The sequence below is a fragment of the Haematobia irritans genome, chromosome 2, assembly GCF_050003625.1.
Source record: "Haematobia irritans isolate KBUSLIRL chromosome 2, ASM5000362v1, whole genome shotgun sequence".
Classification (NCBI taxonomy): domain Eukaryota; kingdom Metazoa; phylum Arthropoda; class Insecta; order Diptera; family Muscidae; genus Haematobia; species Haematobia irritans.
In genome coordinates, this window is record NC_134398.1 from 223,217,027 (window position 1) to 223,239,313 (window position 22,287).

At 32.1% G+C, this 22,287-nt stretch overlaps 1 protein-coding gene across 2 annotated transcripts in view; it reads right to left on the minus strand.

The window, feature by feature from the left end:
- The window catches only part of Eaat2 (Excitatory amino acid transporter 2), a 41,630-nt gene extending 23,039 nt beyond the window's left edge, over window positions 1-18,591 (minus strand). The window contains exons 1-2 of one of the 2 annotated variants that reach the window (XM_075297548.1): window positions 18,300-18,591; window positions 11,437-11,942 (exon numbers count right to left, since the gene is read on the minus strand). The gene's annotated coding sequence lies outside the window, so the exon portion shown is untranslated. Of the gene's footprint in view, window positions 1-11,436; window positions 12,075-18,299 lie in introns of those variants that run through there. The other variant, XM_075297549.1, reaches the window with a different exon arrangement.
- Between the last annotated feature and the right edge of the window lie 3,696 nt (window positions 18,592-22,287).

The following is a 22,287-nucleotide window of genomic DNA, read 5'->3' on the forward strand; positions in this document are numbered from 1 at the left end:
AATTTTTTTAAATTCAAACTCGAAATTATGATATGTTTAAAGTAAAAAATGGCTTTAAAATATAGTTTTTAAAAACATTTTGAACGAATTTTTGCGTTGTAGTCAAGATGCAAAAAGTCAACAATTTCACTAATTTTGAAGAATTTTTCTGAATTATTAATGTCAAGTTGACCTTAGTCAAACCAAATTTTCTTTCATGTAAAGTTATCCATTTTGAAGTCGAATCACCTAAGTATGAGGACAAATCGACCACATCGAAAAAATCATCGACTTCTTGATAAGGAAAAAAACTTTACATTAAGGATATGCGTCTTTTAAGCTAAGCAAAATTCGCATTCGTATTTGAAGGTCATGAAATCTTTGGCCTCACGACAATACTTTTTTCAGTGTGGAATATTTTTGACACAAAAATATTGTTTTCTCGTCAAACATATTATAGTTATCGAAATCAGATACATAATGTTCGAGAAAATAACATGTTACATGTTCACCGTTCAAAAATTACATTTTGCTCTACACGGACGAAAAGACTGTTTTTCATATGTTTGGGTGTAAAAATTATATGTTTGGAACTCAAATTTTTTAACACAATATTTTTAAGTGCAAGCATATAATATTCATAAACTAGCATAACATGTTTGGGACATATATGATAATATGTTAGAACATATTATGTTTGGGACATAAAATGTTTGTAAATCTAATATGCTTAGATGCATACATATATTAATTTAGAAATAGCCTATGAACATATATTGGTATATGTGTTTAGAAAGAGAGAGGTTGTAGGATCTCCTATTATAAGTTCTGGAAAATGCTACAGATAATCTGCAAAATGTTAATCATATGCCAAGTATCAAGCACTCACAAAAAGCATGCCACGCTCCAAAGATTTTGTCTTTACTTTAAAAATTTTGGTATTGATTCCGAGCCAAAGAAGCGGAGAATACAAGTAAGGATACTTTTAAGACACAATTCCCTTTTAAATTTGGGTTTTGTGTAATTGCTTCTAGGAAGCAAATTTTAATTTTCCGCTTTTTCAGCTTTTTTTCTTCATATGCTATCAAAGCCCTTTAAAAACGAGTAAACGACAACTTTATTTTCCAAATTAAGACTCGTCTTCCAGTAGAAATTATGCTATGTTTCGAGTAAAAAACGCCTTTAAAATAAATTGTTGGAAAACATGTCCTATATTTGAACGATTTTTTGCTTTGTAGTCAAGATGCAAAAAGACAACAAATTTAAAGATTTTTTTCTGAATTATCAAAGTCAAGTTGACCTTAGCCCAAAATTTTTTTCTTTCATGTTATGATACCCATATTTAAGTGAAATCACTTAATTATAAGGACAATACACCTTCATTGAAAAGTTTATCGGCTTTTGGACAAGGACAAAAACTTTATATTAGTGAAATGCGTCTTCTATGCTAAGCAAAATTTGCATTCGTATTTTAAAGACATAAAATCTTTGACCTCGCGACAATATATTTTTCAGTGAACTTTACTTCCGATTTCTATGTAGCTCAAAAGGTCATCTTCATATTTACATCATATCTTCTTTACTACCTCTTCTATTTCTTACTTGCTTGATTTAAATATGGAAATCGAGTAGATTTTCAAATTAAATATAAGTGCGTCATTTGAAATAATTTGTGATAGATCGTGTAATTGCTGTCCTTCCTACAATTTCAATAGCTTATTACAATTTTAATGAGCTATACTCCGTATGTTCGATAGACAATAAGGACTACTACTAATGATTGACATTTGGCTAATGACATAGACTTTTTGAATACTCGCTGAAGTTATACTCGCTCGGTCTAAGGATAGACACATTAAAATACTGTTCATAGTTATTTTTTATGGGCCCTATGACAACTATTACTTGTTTTGAAAAAAAAAAATACGATAAAGCAGTAAATCGAACTAGGCCATTAGCTGTTAGGATATTAAGCGAACACTTGAGACAATAATGTAATTTGGTGTCTTTCCATTCCATTGAGAAATGGATGGAAAAATATTTGTATACTAAAAAACAGGCACGTGTTAAACGATAAACACCATTGAAATTCATTATCTCCTAAGCCCTACGATATTCCCTTCTAAGGCAGAAATAATAATACAAGTCATTTTCATTATTTTGATACTAGAGTATGCCTTTCTAGGGAGTTGCATGTGTCCTTTTATAGGCAGGAAATACTATCATTTGTTTTTTTTTTTTTTGTTTATCATTATTCAAAATGACCTATGGAAAAAGAAACAAGTATATAAAGCAGTAAATTCGGCCGGGCCGAATTTTAAATACCCACCACCATGAATCAAGTATAATAGTTTACTATGAAAACTCTTCGTTGTAGTGGGTTACTTGATAATATATAGAATTGTAGGGGGTTTGATGACAAATATTCTCCCAAACGAGCCAGCTCCCGAAGACAAACTTTAAAGATTCTACCTATGAAGGCCAGATAAGATTCTGGATTTATGAGAACCAATTTTGTTTGAGTTTTAGAGAAAATATAAACAAATCGTGTATATTTTGAAATTACGCCTTGACTTAAAATCTTAAATCTGTAGATTTTTCCGCATTTATTTAAGTACGATGAGTAAAATCTGGAACTTTTACTTTCAGTTTGAAGCAATTTTCATGATCAGTGCGATTGCTATACCCTGAAAGAGGTGTTTTCTTTTTTGAGAAAGCAAAGATTTCTTTTGACACAAATTTTAGAGACAATCGTTGAATAAACGAAAACACTTTATAAGAAAAAGACATTTCGTTTGTCTAAAATTTTATTATAAATTACTAATTTCCAGCAAATCGGATAAAAACTAAGGATTCTAGAAGCCCAAGAAATAAAGCCGGGAGATCGGTGTATATGGGGGCTATACCAAAACATGGACCGATAGGCACCATTTGCTACTCACATATTTGTGATCTTAAAATACCTCCAGATTTTCAATTTCAAATAAATCGGCCAGAAAATATAGTCTCTAGACGCCCAAGAAGTAAAAATCGAGAGATCAGTCTATATAGGGGTTATACCAAAAAATGGACCGATATACCTCAATTTCGGCACTCTTATTTGTGGTCTAAAAATCCCTCTAGATTTCGAATTTCAGGCAAATCATGTAATAAATACAGTTTATTGTAGCTCAAGAATTTCAGGCAAAGCGGATGTTAAATATAGTTTCTAGAAGCTCAAGAAGCAAAATGGGAGATCGGTCTATATGGGGGCTATACCAAAAAATGGACCGATGGGCACCATTTTCGGCACACCTTTTTATGGTCCCAAAAGAACTCTACATTTTCAATTTCAGAAAAATCGGATAGAAAATATAGTTTCTAGAATCCCAAGATCAGTCTCTATGGGAGCTATATCAAAATATGGACCGATGAGCACCATTTTCGGCATACCTTTTTATGGTCATCAAATACCTCTAGATTTCCAATTTCAGGCTAATCGGATGGTAAATATAGTTTCTAGAAACCCTAAAAGCAAAATCGGGATATCGGTCTATATGGGGGCTATACAAAAACATGGACCGATGAGAACCATTTTCGGCACACCTTTTTATGGTCCTCAAATACCTCTATATTTTCAATTTCAGGCAATTTGGATAAAAACTACGGGTTTTGTAGGCCCAAGACTCCAAATCGGGAGGTTGGTTTATATGGGGGCTATATCAAAACATGGACCTATGCGGACCATTTTCGACACACCTCTTTATGGTCCCAAAATACCTCTAGATTTTCAATTTCATACAAATCGGATAGAAAATACTGTTTCTAGACGCGTAAGAAGAAAAATCGGGAGATCGGTCTATATGGGGGCTATACCAAAACATGGACCGATATGGACCATTTTCGACACACCTCTTTATAGTCCCACAATACCTCTAGATTTCCAATTTCAGGCAAATCGGATGGTAAATATAGTTTCTAGACGCCCAAGAAGCAAAATCGGGAGATCGGTCTATATGGGGGCTATATCAAAACATGGACCTATGCGGACCATTTTCGACACACCTCTTTATGGTCCTAAAATACCTCTAGATTTTCAATTTCAGACAAATCGGATAGAAAATACTGTTTCTAGACGCCTAAGAAGTAAAATCGGGAGATCGGTCTATATGGGGGCTATACTAAAACATGGACCGATACGGACCATTTTCGACACACCTCTTTATGGTCCCAAAATACCTCTAGATTTCCAATTTGAGGCAAATCTGGTAAAAACTACGGTTTTTATAGGCCCCAGACCCCAAATCGGGAGGTCGGTTTATATGGGGACTATATCAAAACTTGGACCGATATAGCCCATCTTCGAACTTGACCTGCCTGCAAACAAAAAACTAATCTGTGCCAAATTTCGGGACGATAGCGCCATTATTGAAGGCTGTAGAGTGATTACAACAGACAGACAGACAGACAGACGGACAGACGGACATGCTTATATCGTCTTAGAATTTCTCCCTGATCAAGAATATATATACTTTATATAGTCGGAAATCGATATTTCGATGTGTTACAAACGGAATGACAAACTTATTATACCCCCGTCACCATTTTATGGTGGTGGGTATAAAAATAAATCAATAATAACTTGTAACCAACTAAAAAGCCAATGACCATGAAAGGTTGAAATATTAATGGCTACATTAATAAGTCATTAGGCATTCGATTTTAGTATATATCGCACTTATACGAGTACTCTTTTACTCCCTTTGATCATCTTCATAACCACACCGCGAATGGTATGATATTTACGCTCTATATTAGATGACTTTATGGATCATTTTATTAAATTGTACATAATTATATGTAACTATAATAAATTGTTGATATCTACCATGAATGCAAATAGTCGATGTTCGACAACTATTTCGATTCAAATAAAAAAAATATATATTTACGTTATATTAAAGATTCTCAACTTACATTTTTAAAAAATATTAAGGATAAATTTCTTTAATATAATAAAATTGTAATTCACATAAAGTTAATAATCGTTGCTTCAAATATATTTTTTTAATTTTGGACACAAATTTTGAAAATGCATGCATCCGTTAAAGTCGTATGTCTTTGAATTAAGGCACATTTTCCTTAAGTAAGTAAGGAATCAAATTTTTGATTTAAAGAAATCGACCTTAAATTAACTGAAAATTTGAATTTTTAGATTTAAGATAAAAACACTCCAAAAATATAGGGTAAGACTTATTTTGAGAATTTGGCAACTTTGTCCAGCAAAAAAAGAGCTTCCAAAAACGTAGTTTGAAAGGAGTGCAAATTTGGATTATCTCCAATGAATTTTACATGGGCTTGTCATAGGATAGAAGTACTCCATTTTTGGATCTTTGGCATTGCTTTAGAAATTGTGCCTTGGAAGTTCATTTGGATGAGGAACGGCATGGCACTGCCGTTCCTCATCCACCACTGTGGTGCAGGGTATAATATAGTCGGCCCCGCCCGACTTTAGACTTTCCTTATTTGTTTATTAAATATTTTTCTAAGAAATCATTTTTTGTATGTTATACATCGTTTTTTATTTTTTTTCGTAAAAAAAGTCAAACGGCACAGGTTCAAATTCCAGCGGAAATGTATTTTTTATTAATTTTTTATTTTTTATTGATTTTTTTTTTTTAATTTTCTTGTCACTTAGACTATTCAGTCCATTGTGATACCACAGTGGTGAACTTCTCTCTTATCACTGAGTGCTGCCCGATTCTATGTTAAGCTCAATAACAAGGGACCTCCTTTTTATAGCCTAGTCCGAACGGCGTTCCATATTGCCGTGGAACCACTTAGAGAAGCTTTGAAATACTCTCAGAAATATCACCAGCATTACTGTGGTAGGATAATCCACCGCTGAAAAACTTTTTGGGTGTTTGGTCGAAACTGGATTCGAACCCACGACCCCGTGTATGCAAGGCGGGCATGCTCACCATTGCACCACGATGGCTCCCCGCACTTTAAAGAAGTGTTTGTGGAACAACTTATATTTTATTGCTGGGTGGTTTAAAGTTGTTTTTGGAATTAAGGAAAAAATTTTTTTACTTTAAAGTATCTCAATTTTTAACTGGTATTTGTTTGTACTTGTGTACCTTTATTAATATATCGCGAAAGAAAGAATAAAAACTCGATAAATGAGATCTGTATACTAATTTTAATTTTTATATATTTAAAACCAGATATGTCGTTAAAAATGTCTTTATTTTAAAGAAGCCGCTCGGAAACAATACCAAAATCCTTAAAAAAACTTAGAATCTTAGTAAACATTTTTTGAGTGTAGGCTCTATAATTATTATTGACAAATTAAAATTAGGACAATAATTTCGATATATTATCAATGCTATTCACATACAAATAAATGGAAGTTTAAAAACTAAAATTACATCAATGTAATTAATTTAAAAAATAATAATAATAAAATAAACTAAAGACAAAAATCCTCAAAATAAGTGCCTATATTTGAAGATCTTTTTTTTAATCCAAAAATTCAGTTGTTATTGATATAAGAGCAAATTTCATACGAATCGGTAAAAATTTGGTACTTGACATAAGTACACACAAAAAATATATTTTTGTTATACAATCACCAAATTAATTGATCCATTTAATTTTTTATTGAAATGTCTTCCATCACAGAAATTATAATAAAAATCATAAAAATAAAATAATAAAAAAAAAATTAATTGAATGTTTTTTTAAAACTCATTTAATGCCGTAACTGTAACTCTTGAATCACAAAAATAATATTATCAATCACAGAAATAATTAAACTTTTAAAGTATACTTGATTAAAAATTCAATTAATTTTCTTCGACACTGGAAAAAATTTTTGGAAGCGGACATGCTTTATTTTTTCATTGTGAGTAGGGTATCAGCCCTCATTTGTGTATGTGTGTGTGATGCATTTAATTAGAATTCATTGTATCCCATTATCTACGTCTTCCCACACATTTCATGTTAAACTATTTCGAAATAGTTTTATTACAAAATACTATTTTAGAATTTTGAATCATTACAATATTCCCTTTAAATGCATTCATATGTCTGTCATTCGTGTTATTTATAACAAGCATCATCTCAATATTCAAAAATGTTTCCTATCACATGAGAAATAGGAAGGAAATATTTATGTGCAATTTTTATTTCATTGACACGTGCATCGCAAACAAATCAGTCATATGTTCGAATTTCACCCGTAGAATCATCATAGGCAAATTATGAAAAATTTTCAAAAATTTTCCGATATGCCTACTTAGCCAGTAGACACCTTATGAACCCGTATAGGCAATAGTATAGCAATAAAGTAAAATGTCAATTGACTTAAGAATATTTTTCGTTAAAGAGGAATATTGTAATGAACACAATAAGAAAATAAAGAATATGACTATGAATAAACAAAAATAAAAAAATAAAAATAAAATAAAATAAAATACTACCAAAACTCGCAAAATTTTGAATGGACCTTTTTTTTTTGGCCATAGGTTAACAATAATTTTTTTCCCAAAAAAAAAAAAACTTTAAATTTTCCTTTCTTATATCTTTTAGCATTTCCCTCAACTTGAAATATGTCTGCAAATATTTCATCGTATGATTAAATTATCATTTAGTATTTCTTGGCATTTATTCACAAATTTGCATGCAATCATTTTCGATTTTCTTGAGACGATAATAAAGTCTATCTACCCAATTCTTTTTTTCACATAGTTTTACGTATGTGTCTAGTTTGGTTCTTGACATTCGTGTTCTAATATAATTGCCAAAAATATTTAGCGTAACGTAATGAAATTGGTTTTGTTTTTTGTACTTTACTCAAATTGATTTATTTGTTTTGTTATTCTTTAATGAATAGAAAAAGATTCCGGTATGATGATATGCGGTTATGAATTCGCAATTTCGAGGCGGTTTTGTCAAAGATGTATATTCATAAAAAAAATTATAAGAGAAATTTGTTGAATACATTTGATTACCATCAAAAATGTAAATAAAAAATTATTGAATTAATTATAACAAAATAAACAATTTTTTATTAAACAAAACAAAAAAAAAATAAATGTTTTGCAATCACGCGAAACTAATTTATCAAATTATATTTATAGAAGGAAAACCAATACTAATGCACCGTTTAACTATGTATTAAGTATTGGATGGAAATAATTGATATTTTATGAAATAGATAACAAAGTATATAGTAGCTGGGTGACGACTATTAAAAACCATAGACCTTAAATATTATTGATCTAGTAAAGCAGAGATGTAAAATTTAAAATCAATTAATGGTATTTTTATGAAATATAATGGAGTGTCATTTTGATTCTGAATCTTATTAAAATCCCCAAAATTTTAGGTAGATGTCTCATCTAATCAATTTATTTTTTATTAAACACTACAATGATATTATTATACTTATATCGCAAATTGCCTAGAATAAACCATAATTTAATCTGCTTCACAATGTATCTACCACAAATATTGCTTCAAGCCATTGGCGTCCGTCTGTCTTTCTATCCATCCATCTATCCATATATTTTTGTTCTCAATATAGAACTGGCAAATTTCATTTGTTATGATATCTGATATAGAATTTAATCCACCATTTTCAAGATTACTAAATTCAAGCTCGAGCTCGAAAAAACATGAATTTATTATTCTAACAAAAAGTTCGACCAAAAATCAAGTAAAAACTACTAGTTTCTAGATTACATTAAATCTGATATAATTTCCCTGGCTGTAGATGACCGCTGATCCTCTTTGGTGTTATCGTCCGTTTTTTTGCCAAATGAGTGGCCTAAATCACGTTTGACACTCTTACCAACTATATTCTACCGTTCCCACCAGTTTAAAAAAAAACAAGTAAGGAAAGTCTAAAGTCGATCGGGGCCGACTATATTATACCCTGCACCACTTTGTAGATCTAAATTTTCGATACCATATCATATCCGTCGAATGTGTTGGAGGCTATATATAAAGGTTTGTCCCAGATACATACATTTCAATATCACTCGATCTGGACAGAATTTCATAGACTTCTACAAAATCTATAGACTCAAAATTTAAGTCGGCTAATGTACTAGGGTGGAACACAATGTTAGTAAAAAAATATGGGAAACATTTAAATCTGAAGCAATTTTAAGGAAATTTCGCAAAAGTTTATTTATGATTTATCGCTCGATATATATGTATTAGAAGTTTAGGAAAATTAGAGTCATTTTTACAACTTTTCGACTAAGCAGTGGCGATTTACAAGGAAAATGTTGGTATTTTGACCATTTTTGTCGAAATCAGAAAAACATATATAAGGGAGCTATATCTAAATCTGAACCGATTTCAACCAAATTCGGCACGCATAGCAACAATGCTAATTCTACTCCCTGTGCAAGATTTCAACTAAATCGGAGTTAAAAATTGGCCTCTGTGGTCATATGAGTGTAAATCGGGCGAAAGCTATATATGGGAGATATATCTAAATCTGAACCGATTTCAACCAAATTTGGCACGTATAGCTATAATGCTAATTCTACTCCCTGTGCAAAATTTCAACTAAATCAGAGTTAAAAATTGGCCTCTGTGGTCATATGAGTGTAAATCGGGCGAAAGCTATATATGGGAGATATATCTAAATCTGAACCGATTTCAACCAAATTTGGCACGCATAGCTACAATGCTAATTCTACTCCCTGTGCAAAATTTCAACCAAATTGGGGTAAAACTCTGGCTTCTGGGACCGTATTAGTCCATATCGGGCGAAAGATATATATGGGAGCTATATCTAAATCTGAACCGATTTCAATAAAATTTGGCATACTTGACTATAGTGCTAATTGTTCTTCTTGTGCAAAATTTTAGGCAAATTAGGGTAAAACTCTGGCTTCTGGGGCGATATAAGTCCATATCGGGCGAAATATATATATGGGAGCTATATCTAAATCTGAACCGATTTCTTCCAAAATCAATAGGGATCTATTCTGAGCCAAAACACATACTTGTGCCAAATTTGAAGTCGATTGGACTAAAACTGCGACCTAGACTTTGATTACAAAATGTGTTCACGGACAGACGGACAGACGGACATCGCTATATTGACTCAGGAGCCCACCCTGAGCATTTTTGGCAAAGACACCATGTGTCTATCTCGTCTCCTTCTGGGTGTTGCAAACATATGCACTAACTTATAATACCCTGTTCCACAGTGTGGAGCAGGGTATAAAAATATTATGAAATTTTTGATCAAAATTTTGCGGTTTGTGCAAATTTTTTTAGGTGTATTGTATTGAATTTGTAGAAAATTTGGTCAATATTTTAATTCTATAGAAGACTTGGTCTACATTTTATTCTTAAAATTTTATTTCTATAAAAAATTTTCCCAAAAATTATTTCTACAGAAAAAATTTTAAAAAATTTATTTGTATAGAAAATATGATCCAAATTTTATTTACTTGGAGAGCAATGTCTTGCAATCGATCAAACAGTAAATAAATCTACCAATATTTTTTTTTTTTTTAGAATTCACACAAAGAAAATTTTATGAAAATTGATCCAACGAAAATTTTTAATTGATATAACGAAACATTTTCATTAATACCATAAATATATTCGATAATAGTATGAAACGTTACGCTGATTAAAGGAAAATTCGTTATAATAACGAAAGTTTTCGTCGTATTGACGAATTTGTTTCATTGGCTCACTTCGACTATTCAGTTTATTGTGACATTCTATAACCTCAAGAAGATTAGGATTTAATATCTATGCTGCTATTTTTATTACATTTAGATATGATGACTATTTAACTTTGCAATTTTGAAGAATAAACAGTTAAATTTGCAGTTTTACTATGACTTTCTAGTTTATTTTTTAAAAAAAATCTTTATTATAATTAAAACACTCGCACCTTAAGCTGTTGGCTCAAGGCATTCTAGTTGTAGCCATAGTTTGAGAGGCTGCTGTTTGGTTGGCTTTTGTTTAAGTGGTGTAGAGGAAATAGTTTGAGAGCGATTGGCAGAGCACTGATATGAAGAGAGTGTCTTTAGCATTTGGAATGCCTATTGTGTAAAGTACTAGCAGCTAAGGCTATTGACTCAAGGCAACATCAATCACAGTTTGAGTGGTTGTAGTTGGGCTTTTGTTTTTACTTTAGTGCTGTAGAGCAAATACTCTGAGAGCGATTGGGAGAAGAGAGTGAGTAAAAGCAATATTAATAATAGGAATTCCTTATAAATAACTTTGATTTTAGCTCATATATTTATTATGCTATCGAAGGTGTTATTAAAAATTAAGACAGCTTTATTTTTTACTGATTTTTTTTTTTTTTAAGAAAATTAAACTCAACAAACATCGAGGGAAATTTTATTTTCATTTCTGCAGTCTTTGGTTACATTCGTAAATTCAATGTTAATTTATTTATTTTCTTTTTTTTCGAAAACTTCAACTTACCTTTTATAATGAACCACAGCTTACCCAGATTTACAAAATTGTGTATATAATTTAAAACTTAACAAACTTTTTTTTTCAGGTACTTGATTAATTATTTTGTAATGTTAGTTAAACTTTTATGTTTTTATTTTAATTTTTTAATATTCTTGTTATTATCATTAAATGAGGTATTTAGTTAGATTTGTAACACCGTGTATAATATATTCTTTTTAAATTAGTACAATACTGTTCATTTTTTTGTAATTTAAATTCACTTAAACTATTTTAGTTCTTTTGTTATTTAACACTAAAGAGGAGCGTTTTATACGAGGTTGCTTGGTTGACTGATTGATCTCCAGGATCTTTTGATTTGCTTACAGCCGTTGTTTGTTGCGAGACAGCTCTTCAATCTCAAACTTCGATATAAATGCTAATGCAATTCAGTTGACTACGCAGCAATTTATGCTGCAGTTGCATTAACAGCTTTAATATTCTTTGCACTGCTGTAGCCGTTGTAGTAAATTTAACTGGAATATATTTTTTATTAAATAATAAACAAATTAAGTTACAATTATTTTGTGTGAATTGCTTGAACGCTCAGTGTTTTTTTTTTTGTTTGGAAAATTTTTGAACCGACCGATTCAATATTGTTAGCCATTATGAGTGGTTATATTGAATTTATTTTAGCTATTGGTGATATTTCTTAGAGACAAGCCTCTTAATTTAATATAGCATTATTCTGTGGTTTGTTTTGAACCTATGGTTAGATAATTTTCTGAGCCTTTATTTTTAGAATTTTGTTTTGTAACATTTGCTGGTGGCAATTATAATCGCCCAAGTTATTGGTCTAGTATGTACTCTATTTCCTATAAAACTTATATGGCCAACAATCAGGGCATTGTTTATTACATTGTCATATTACATCAAGAATATGTGATTTGTTTTATTATTCTATTTTTGACCAGAGAATATATAATAATTTAGTTATTGCCTTTATAACGAACACTCGTAAGCCATTGATGGCTAAGGTAAATGTGGTAAATACCAAGGCCTTACATTCAGAAAAACCAACATTCTGAACTAGCATAACATTCTACAATTAATATCAAACATAACATTCTACAATTAATACTAAACTTTCATATTTGCCGTGCCGAAACAGATGTCGAATTTCGGACAGCATATATCAATGGAGAATTATGTGTATATACTGTAAAATCTACTGTCTTGAGCGCAAAGATGTCATGGCTTTAGAAATACGATGCATGTTTTGCTGAGAAAGGAAGACACATTTATCCGATACAAAGTTGTTTGTTTGTCCAAAATTCGATAAAATTTTTAATAAAATTTTTTTCACCTTAGAGCTACACTAAAAAAAACATCAATCTACCAGGAAAGAAAATGTAAGTTAATAGTTGTGTTCCTTTACTTTACCCGTAGTAAAAAGTAGTAAATGAGAAAAATATTGAAAATCTTCAAAATTTGTTAAATGTACAGGAACGAAAATACAGTGAACAAGTGTATACAGCCTTAAGTTCAGCCGGGCCGAATCTTAAATACCCACCACCATGAATCAAATATCATAGTTTCCTTTGAAAATTTCAGGGAGGTTTGATGACAGATATTCTTCCAAGCAGAGCAGTTAAACCAGTATACTTCCCGAATATAAATTTAAAGATTTCACCTATGAAGACTATATCAGATTCTGGATTTATAAGGACCATTTTGGTTTGAGTTTTAGAGGAATCAATAACATCTCTCGTAAGTGTGCAAGAAAATGATGAAATAACGCCTTGATTTGAAATCTAAAATCTGTAGATTTGCATCCCCTTAATTTGAATGCCCAGCAAAAAAAATTGGAAGTTGTTCCACAAACATTTCTTTTAAAGCCCATCCCAGAATCCCCCATCGAGTTTTTTCAACTTCCGATGCAGTCCTTTTGGACAAGTGCACAAACATTTCTTCTAAAGCGCATTTTGGGATTCCTCTATGATTTTTTTCTACTTCCGATGCAGTCCTTGTGGACATGTATTAGAAACAACGCCATCAGAATATTTTAAGTGCAAATTTTGGACAGTTAAATTTTACACAAAAATAGAAAACTAATAAAAAAATAAAACAAGTAAGGAAAGTCTAAAGTCGGGCGGGGCCGACTATATTATACCCTGCACCACTTTGTAGATCTAAATTTTCGATACCATATCACATCTGTCAAATGTGTTGGGGGCTATGTATAAAGGTTTGTCCCAAATACATACATTTAAATATCACTCGATGTGGACAGAATTTGATAGACTTTTACAAAATCTATAGACTCAAAATTTAAGTTGGCTAATGCACTAGGGTGGAATACAATTTTAGTAAAAAATATGGGAAACATTTAAATCTGAAGCAATTTTAAGGAAACTTCGTAAAAGTTTATTTATGATTTATCGCTCGATATATATGTATAAGAAGTTTAGGAAAATTAGAGTCATTTTTACAACTTTTCGACTAAGCAGTGGCGATTTAACAAGGAAAATGTTGGTATTTTGACCATTTTGGTCGAAATCAGAAAAACATATATATGGGAGCTATATCTAAATCTGAACCGATTTCAATCAAATTTGGCACACATGACTATATTACTAATTGTACTCCTAGTGCAAAATTTCAACCAAATTGGGCCAAAACTCTGGCTTCTGGAGCCATATAAGTCCATATCGGGCGAAAGATATATATGGGGCCTATATCTAAATCTGAACCGATTTCAATCAAATTTAGCACACATGACTATACCACCAATTGTACTCCTTGTGCAAAATTTCAAGCTAATCGGGATAAAATTCTGGCTTCTGGGTCCATATAAGTGCATATCGGGCGAAAGATATATATGGGACCTATATCTAAATCTGAATCGATTTCAACCAAATTTGGCACGCATAGCTACAATGCTAAATCTACTCCCTGTGTAAAATTTCAACCAAATTGGGCCAAAACTTTGGCTTGTAGGACCATATTAGTCCATATCGGGCGAAAGATATATATGGGAGCTGTATCTAAATCTGAACCGATTTAAATCAAATTTTGCACACTTAACTATACTACTAATTGTACTCCTAGTGCAAAATTTCAACCAAATTCCGCCAAAAATCTGGCTTCTGGGGCCATATAAGTTTGCATCGGGCGAAAGATATATATGGGAGCTATAACTAAATCTGAATCGATTTCTTCCAAAATCAATAGGGTTCTATTCTGACCCAAATCAGGAACATGTGCCAAATTTGAAGGCGATTGGGCTTAAATTGCGACCTAGACTTTGATCACAAAACTGTGTTCACAGACAGACGGACGGACAGACGGACATGGTTATATCGACTCAGGGACCCACCCTGAGCATTATTGCCAAAGACACCATGTGTCTATCTCGTCTCCTTCTGGGTGTTACAAACATATGCACTAACTTATAATACCCTGTTCCACAGTGTGGCGCAGGGTATAAAATATTTGAAAATTAAAAAAAGTGTCAAAAAATAATACTAAAAAAATTAAATTTCATCCCCGCTGGGATTTAAACCTGTGCCGTTTGACTTTTTCGCTTCCATGGAAGTTCTTTTGAGAAGGTTTTGTAAATTACGAGAATTTTTAATTTTTTTGTTGATTTGTAATGGAAAAAATATATTTATACGAAAATATATGCCGAAAATAAAAAATAAAAACGATGCATAACATAAAAATAATTTAAAAAAAAAATATTTGATAAAAAATTGTCGCTGGTGAGATTCATTGGAGATGATCCAAGTTTGCACTACTTTCGGATCTCAGATTGGGGATCCAAACTAGTTTTTTGGAAGCTCTTTTTTTGCTGGGTGACAAGTAAAATCTGGAAATTTTACATTCAGTTTCAAGCACTTTTCATGATCAGTGCGCCTTCTATACCCTCAAGAAGTGAAATCGGTCTATATAGAGGCCTTACCATATGGAGCGATTAAAACTAAATATTTACAATTTCAGGCAAATCGAATAAAAAGTACGGTTTCTAGAAACCCAATGAGTTAAATCGGGAGATCGGTTTTATGGTGGATATACTAAAACATGAACCGATACTCACGGTTTTCGGCATACCTCTTAATGGTATATATACTTATAGATTTCAAATTTCAGTCAAATTGGATAAAAACTAAGGTTTCTAGAATCCCAAACAATAAAATCATTTCTTTCACACCTATTTATAGTTCTAAAAAACCTCCAGATTTCAAATCTCGTACGAATTGTATAAAAACCGTAGCCTATAATCCCAAGAAATAGAATCGTTAGATTGGTCTATATGGGGAATATACCAAAACTTGGACCACTACATTTTCGTCATTTTCGGCACACGTTTTTGGGGTCCTAAAATACCTCAAGATTTCCAATTTCAGGCAAATTGCATAAAAACTACGGATTCTATAAGCCCAAGAAGTAAAATCAGGAGATCAGTCTATATGGGGGATATACAAAAACATGGACTGATACTCACCATTTTTGACAAACCTCTTTATGGTTCTAAAATACCTCTAGATTCCCAATTTCAGGCTAATTGGATAAAACCTACTGATTCTAGAAGCCCAAGAAGTAAAATTGGGAGATCGGTCTATATGGGGGTTATACCAAAACATGGACCGATACTCACCATTTTTGGCACACCTCTTTATGGTCCTAAAATACCTCTAGATTTCCAATTTCAGCTAAATTAGATAAAAATTTACGGTTTCTATAAGACCAAGAAATAAAATTGGAAGATCGGTCTATATGGGGGCTATACCAAAACATGGACCGATACTCACCATTTTTGACACACCGCTTCATGGTCCTAAAATACCTCTAGATTTCAAATTTTAGGCAAATTCGATAAAAAAAACTACGGTTTCTATAAAACCAAGAAGTAAAATAGGGAGATCGGTCTATATGGGGGCTATACCAAAACATGGACCTATACTCACCATTTTTGACACACCTCTTTATGGTCCTAAAATACCTCAAGATTTCCAATTTCAGGCTAATTGGATAAAACCTATAAGCCCAAGAAGTAAAATCAGGAGATCGGGGCTATACCAAACCATGGACCGATATTCACCGTTTTTGGCACACCTCTTTACGGTCATAAAAAACTTCTAGATTTCCAATTTCAGGCTAATTGGATAAAATCTACTGATTATAGAAACCCAAGAAGTAGGTTAGGTTAGGTGGCAGCCCGATGTATCAGGCTCACTTAGACTATTCAGTTCATTGTGATACCACATTGGTGAACTTCTCTCTTATCGCTGAGTGCTGCCTGATTCCATGTTAAGCTCAATGACAAGGGACCTCCTTTTTATAGCCGAGTCCGAACGGCGTTCCACATTGAAGTGAAACCACTTAGAGAAGCTTTGAAACCCTCAGAAATGTCACCAGCATTACTGAGCAAGAATTAAATTCTGCAGATCGGTCTATATGGGGCCTATACCAAAACATCAACCGATAGTCACCATCGCCCTTTTATGGTGCTAAAATACCTCTAGATTTTCATTTTCAGGCGAATTGGGTAGAAACTACAGTTTTTATAAGCTCAAGACCCAAATCGAAGGGTCGGTTTTTATTGGGACTATATCAAAACCTGAACCGATATAGCCCATCTTCGAACTTGACTTGCCTGCAAACAAAAGACGAGTTTGTGAAAAATTTCAGCACGATTGCTTCATTATTGAAGACTGTAGTGTGATTACAACAAACAGACAGACGTACATAGCTATATCGTCTTAGAATTTCTCCCTGATCAAAAATATATATACTTTATATAGTCGGACGTCGATATTTCGATGTGTTACAAACGGAATGACAAACTTATTATACCCCCGACACCATTCGAAAAATATTCTTGACGTATAAATCCAGTTTCCACCTCGGTGGATACGTACACAACAAAACTATCGTACACTGAAAAAAAAATCAAAGGAAATTTCATTAAAAGTCAGCCAACGAAAAATTTTCATTGATATAACGAAACATTTTCATTAATACAATGAAAATATTCGTTAATAGTATAAAACGTTACGTTGATTGAAAGAAAATTCGTTCTAATAACGAAAAATTTCGTTGTATTAACGAATTTGTTTCATTGGCTGACTTTTAACGACACATTTCGTTAATATAACGAAACTTTTTCTATTAGTGCATGGCCCAAAGATCTTGTCTTTAAACTGATGATTTTGATATTGATTCTGAGCCGAAGAACCGGAGAGTTGATGTTAGGATATAATTTTATTTTATAAGGAGATAATTCTCTTTTAAATTTAAGTTTTGCGTACTTGATTGCAGGAAACAAATTTCAAGTCATAACTAATGAATTAAAATGTTTCACATGTTTTTCTTCATGTGCTATCAAAGTCCTTTAAAACCATGTCAACGAAAACTTCCAAATTCCGACTCGACTCCAAATAAAAACGTCTTTAAAATAAAGGATCTCTCCTATTTTTAAACGTTGTTTTGCCCTGTAGACAAAATACAAACAGGTAACAAAATTAAGGACGTTTTATTTAATTTTGAAGAATTTTTCAGAATTTTTAATATCAAGTTGTCCTTAGTCATCACTTATCAATAAGGACAAAGCGACTTCTTTAAAACGTTTATTGACTTTTGGACAAAGAAAAACGCTTTGTACCAGAGAAATACGTTTTCTATGCTAAGCAAAATTTCTATACGTATTTTCAGGACATGAAATCTTTGAGAATTTATAAAACCACTGTTAATACTAATAATCACTTTTCATTTAATAAATTTTTATATTTTTTGCCATGTTATTGAGGCTTATAAATTTGTCTATATTTTATTTTCTTCTATTTGGCATTTCGTAACACTGTGCCTTCAAGGTGGCAAATTTTTATCACCTTTCAAATATTTACAAGAAAAATATTGACAAGTTTGGCTATAATTGAAAAATTAATTTTATTTGTGAAATATTTTCCGTATCTTTTCACACTTCCGTATTCACTTTTTTCCGAACACTCGTATGCACTTCACATGTCTTCAGAACGCGACAAAAGACTAACGCGTTGCAATTGCAAAAGAGAACTAAAAATATTCTGATTTCTTTTTTTTTTTTGTCAAATACAAATTATTCAAAAAATTGCATAAATCTCCGTAGATTGTCCCTGCTTAGCAGGGTGGCTGGCAAAACGTTTGACTGACTGGGTGGCTGTTGTTGGCTGATGAAAACCACAAATTCACACGGCAATGCCAATTGGATAGAAAAGTCACTGTGTAATAATCACGGTGATCATGCGCCAAATGCGATAAATTTCAATTTGAAGCTGCCCTTAATCGTGTTGCGAAGCAGAATGAGAGGCAGGGGAGTAGATAATAAATTGTTCTTTAATGTTATGTTACTATACGAAAATCTCAGACACACAAGCACGCACATTTATATATATACGGCAAGAGAGAGAGAGAGCAAGAGAGAGAGAGTGATTAGATAGATACAATTACTTTTGTAGTGAGACTTCTAACGTCGTTGCGAATGAGTAAAAGTTTAATTTGAAAATGAGAACTAAATTGAATTAGACCCAGCATTTTATTGTAATAAACGCTTTTGCGAAACTAAACTAAAACTAAAAACTGTCTAAAGAAATTAAGGGGAAACATGAAGAAAAGAAAAATACGAATTTGCCCACACACACACACACATAAGTACAAGAGACAATGCTAGCCCTGCAAGCATTTTGGTGTTTGTTTTATAGTTTTTCGCAAAAATGTCACTATCACGGATCGCCAGAAAGTTTTCTGTTAGTAATATCTCAACCAAAACAACAGTAAAAACAACTATCCGTCTCGAAACAAATTCGATTCTAATAGGGATCAAAAATCTAAGTATAAACTCCTTACATCGACATAGCTAATTTTTCAATAACGCCTCTCTGGGAGGACATGTGTGTAAAAGCCACTATCATCCAACAAGCGTGGGTAGCACAGAAGGGGAGCCTTTGACTTGAAAACGAAAGGTTCCGAGTTAAACGCTCGGTGCGGCCGATCATCACACAGTGTGGCGCAGGGTATAAAAAATTTGGCACGTGTTCCTTTTTTGGGTCAGAATAGAACCCTATTGATTTTGGAAGAAATCGCTTCAGATTTAGATATAGCTTCCGTATATATCTTTCGCCCGATATGGACTTATATGGCCCCAGAAGCCAGAGTTTTGGCCCAATTTGGTTGAAATTTTGCACCAGCAGTACAATTCGTAGTATAGTCATGTGTGCCAAATTTGATTGAATTCGGTTCAGATTTGGATATAGCTCCCATATATATCTTTCGCCCTATATGGACTAATATGTTCCTAGAAGCCAGAGTTTTGGCCCAATTTTGTTGAAATTTTGCACTAGGAGCACAATTAGTAGTGTAGTTTATTGTACTCAATTTGATTGAAATCGGTTCAGATTTAGATATAGCTCCCATATATATCTTTCGCCCGTTATGGACTAATATGGTCCTAGAAGCCAGAGTTTTGGCCCACTTTTGTTGAAATTTTGCACTAGGAGTACAATTAGCAGTATAGTCAAGTGTGACAAATTTGATTGAAATCGGTTCAGTTTAGATATAGCTCCCATATATAGCTTTCGCCCGATTTACACTCATGAGACCACAGAGGCCAATTTTTTACTCCGATTTAGTTGTTTCACCCTAGTGCATTAGCCGACTTAAATTTTGAGTCTATAGAATTTGTAAAAGTCTATCAAATTCTATCCAGATCGATAGATATTAAAATGTATGTATTTGCGACAAACCTTTTACATATAGCACCCAACACAACTGACGGATGCGGTATGGTATCGAAAATTTAGATCTACAAAGTGGTGCAGGGCAAGGCCGTAGCCAGGATTTTAATTCGGGGGGGGTTCAACTTAAAAAAAAAAAATATTCATATAATCTCATGTATAGAAAATTTTATTTATGCATAGGTATGTATACAATATTTTTATAATATTAAATTGAGCCGACGGGCTTTTTGGGCAGCAAATAAATCAATGACTTCTTCAGTCGGCACATTTATTCGGCGATGAACCGACATTAATGCCAATCCATTGAGTATACTCTCGCTAGTCGAATTTCTAAGATACGTCGTTAATCTCATCATTGTTGAAAATGAACGTTCGGATGAGCACGTAGTAACTGCAGGGATGGAAAATGCAGTACTATAGTACTTTTTTCAATACTTTTTCAACCCGGTCAGTACCGTAGATTTAGAAAAAATAAAAAATAAGATTTAAATTAATATTGAATCTTTGGATTAAGAAAAGTTGACTTGGATATGAAGATGGATATTCCTTCAATGATTTTGTTTTTGATTCCGAGCCAAAGATAAGGCTTCTTTAAAATAAGGCATGTTTTTACGGAGCTAAACTGAAAAATATATGTACGTGATATTAAAGACCTCGCAACCTAAATTTTAAAATATTAACGAAATTTCCACAATATTAAGGACTAATTTCTTTAATGTAATGAAATTTTAATTAAAATAAAGTTTACTATCATGACTTTAACAAAAAGTGTTATATGTAGGACACAAATTTTGGAAATTTGAGCCAAGGCAAAACTTCCTTAAAGTAAAGAAAAACATTTTTGATTTAAAGTAATCGTCCTTATCTTTTGAATCTTTGGTTGAAAGTTTTTTTTTTTCCTTTAATTAAAATCATATTTTTTTACTTCGAAGTATCCGGTATAATTTTTATTATTAAATTGGCATCTGTTTGTACATGTATACCTCGAAGAGAATGAAAATTTGATAAATAAAATATTTATCCTAATTTTAATGTTATTGATCGTAGATTTAAAGCCAGATAGGTCACTAAAAATGTCTTTATTTTAAAGAAGCAGCATCTATGGCGCGGAATCAATAACAAAATCCTTAGGGGAAGTTCAAAATCTTTGGATCCAAATAAATTTTTTTAGTGTATCTAGCTTAAGATCTAGGCCATAGGCGTAGGAACGACAGTGGGGTGGGGACTTAGACCCCGCAGAAAAATTTTAGACCCCCACCCCCCAGAATTTGAAAACCTATTTACGAGTTTCCACTGTGGTGCAAAATCTGCGAAGAAGCGTTGAATTTAACGACGAACAAGTAATGAAAAGATTTAACTTTTTTTCGTATTTTATCAAATGATATCCGATCCAAAAGCTAAAATTTCAATGCTTAGTGGGATTTAGTACCTTTTGTGTAGACATTTTTGAATGATTTAGTACCTCTTGTGTAGACATTTTTGAGTCGATATCAGATTAATGGTACAATAGCTTTGACAAAATATTTTAATATTTTGAGAAAGTCTTTATCAACCTTATTTGCTAATAGTCTTTTACAAATATGGCAAAACAGATATGTTCTGTGGGAAGAAAATCTTGATTTTGTAAAAGACATAGTCAATAACAGGATTTTATTGAACTTCAAGAATGTTTTAGTCGAAAAAAGAATGCGATTCAATATTATCGATTTTTATTTCTATATAGAATTTTTGCAAAATTTTATTTTTATAGAAAATTTTGTCAAAATTTTATTTCAAGTGAAAATTTTGTAAAAATGTTATTTCTATAGGAAATTTTTGAAAAATTTTATTTCTATTAAAAAAATTTTGCAACATTTTTTTTGCAAAATTTTGTTTCTATAGAAAATTTTTGCAAAATTTTATTTATATAGAAAATTTTGTAAAAATTTTATTTTCTTTAAAATTTAGTTTCTTGACAATAATCTTCCAGTGAAATTTTTGTTGATATTTAGTAAAAAGTACCTTTCCGCCCAAAAAAATACCTTTATTGTACTTTCTTAAAAATTGTATTTTCCATCCCTGAGTAACTGGCAAAGTGACCAAAATTTTTAAAAGAATATGCACG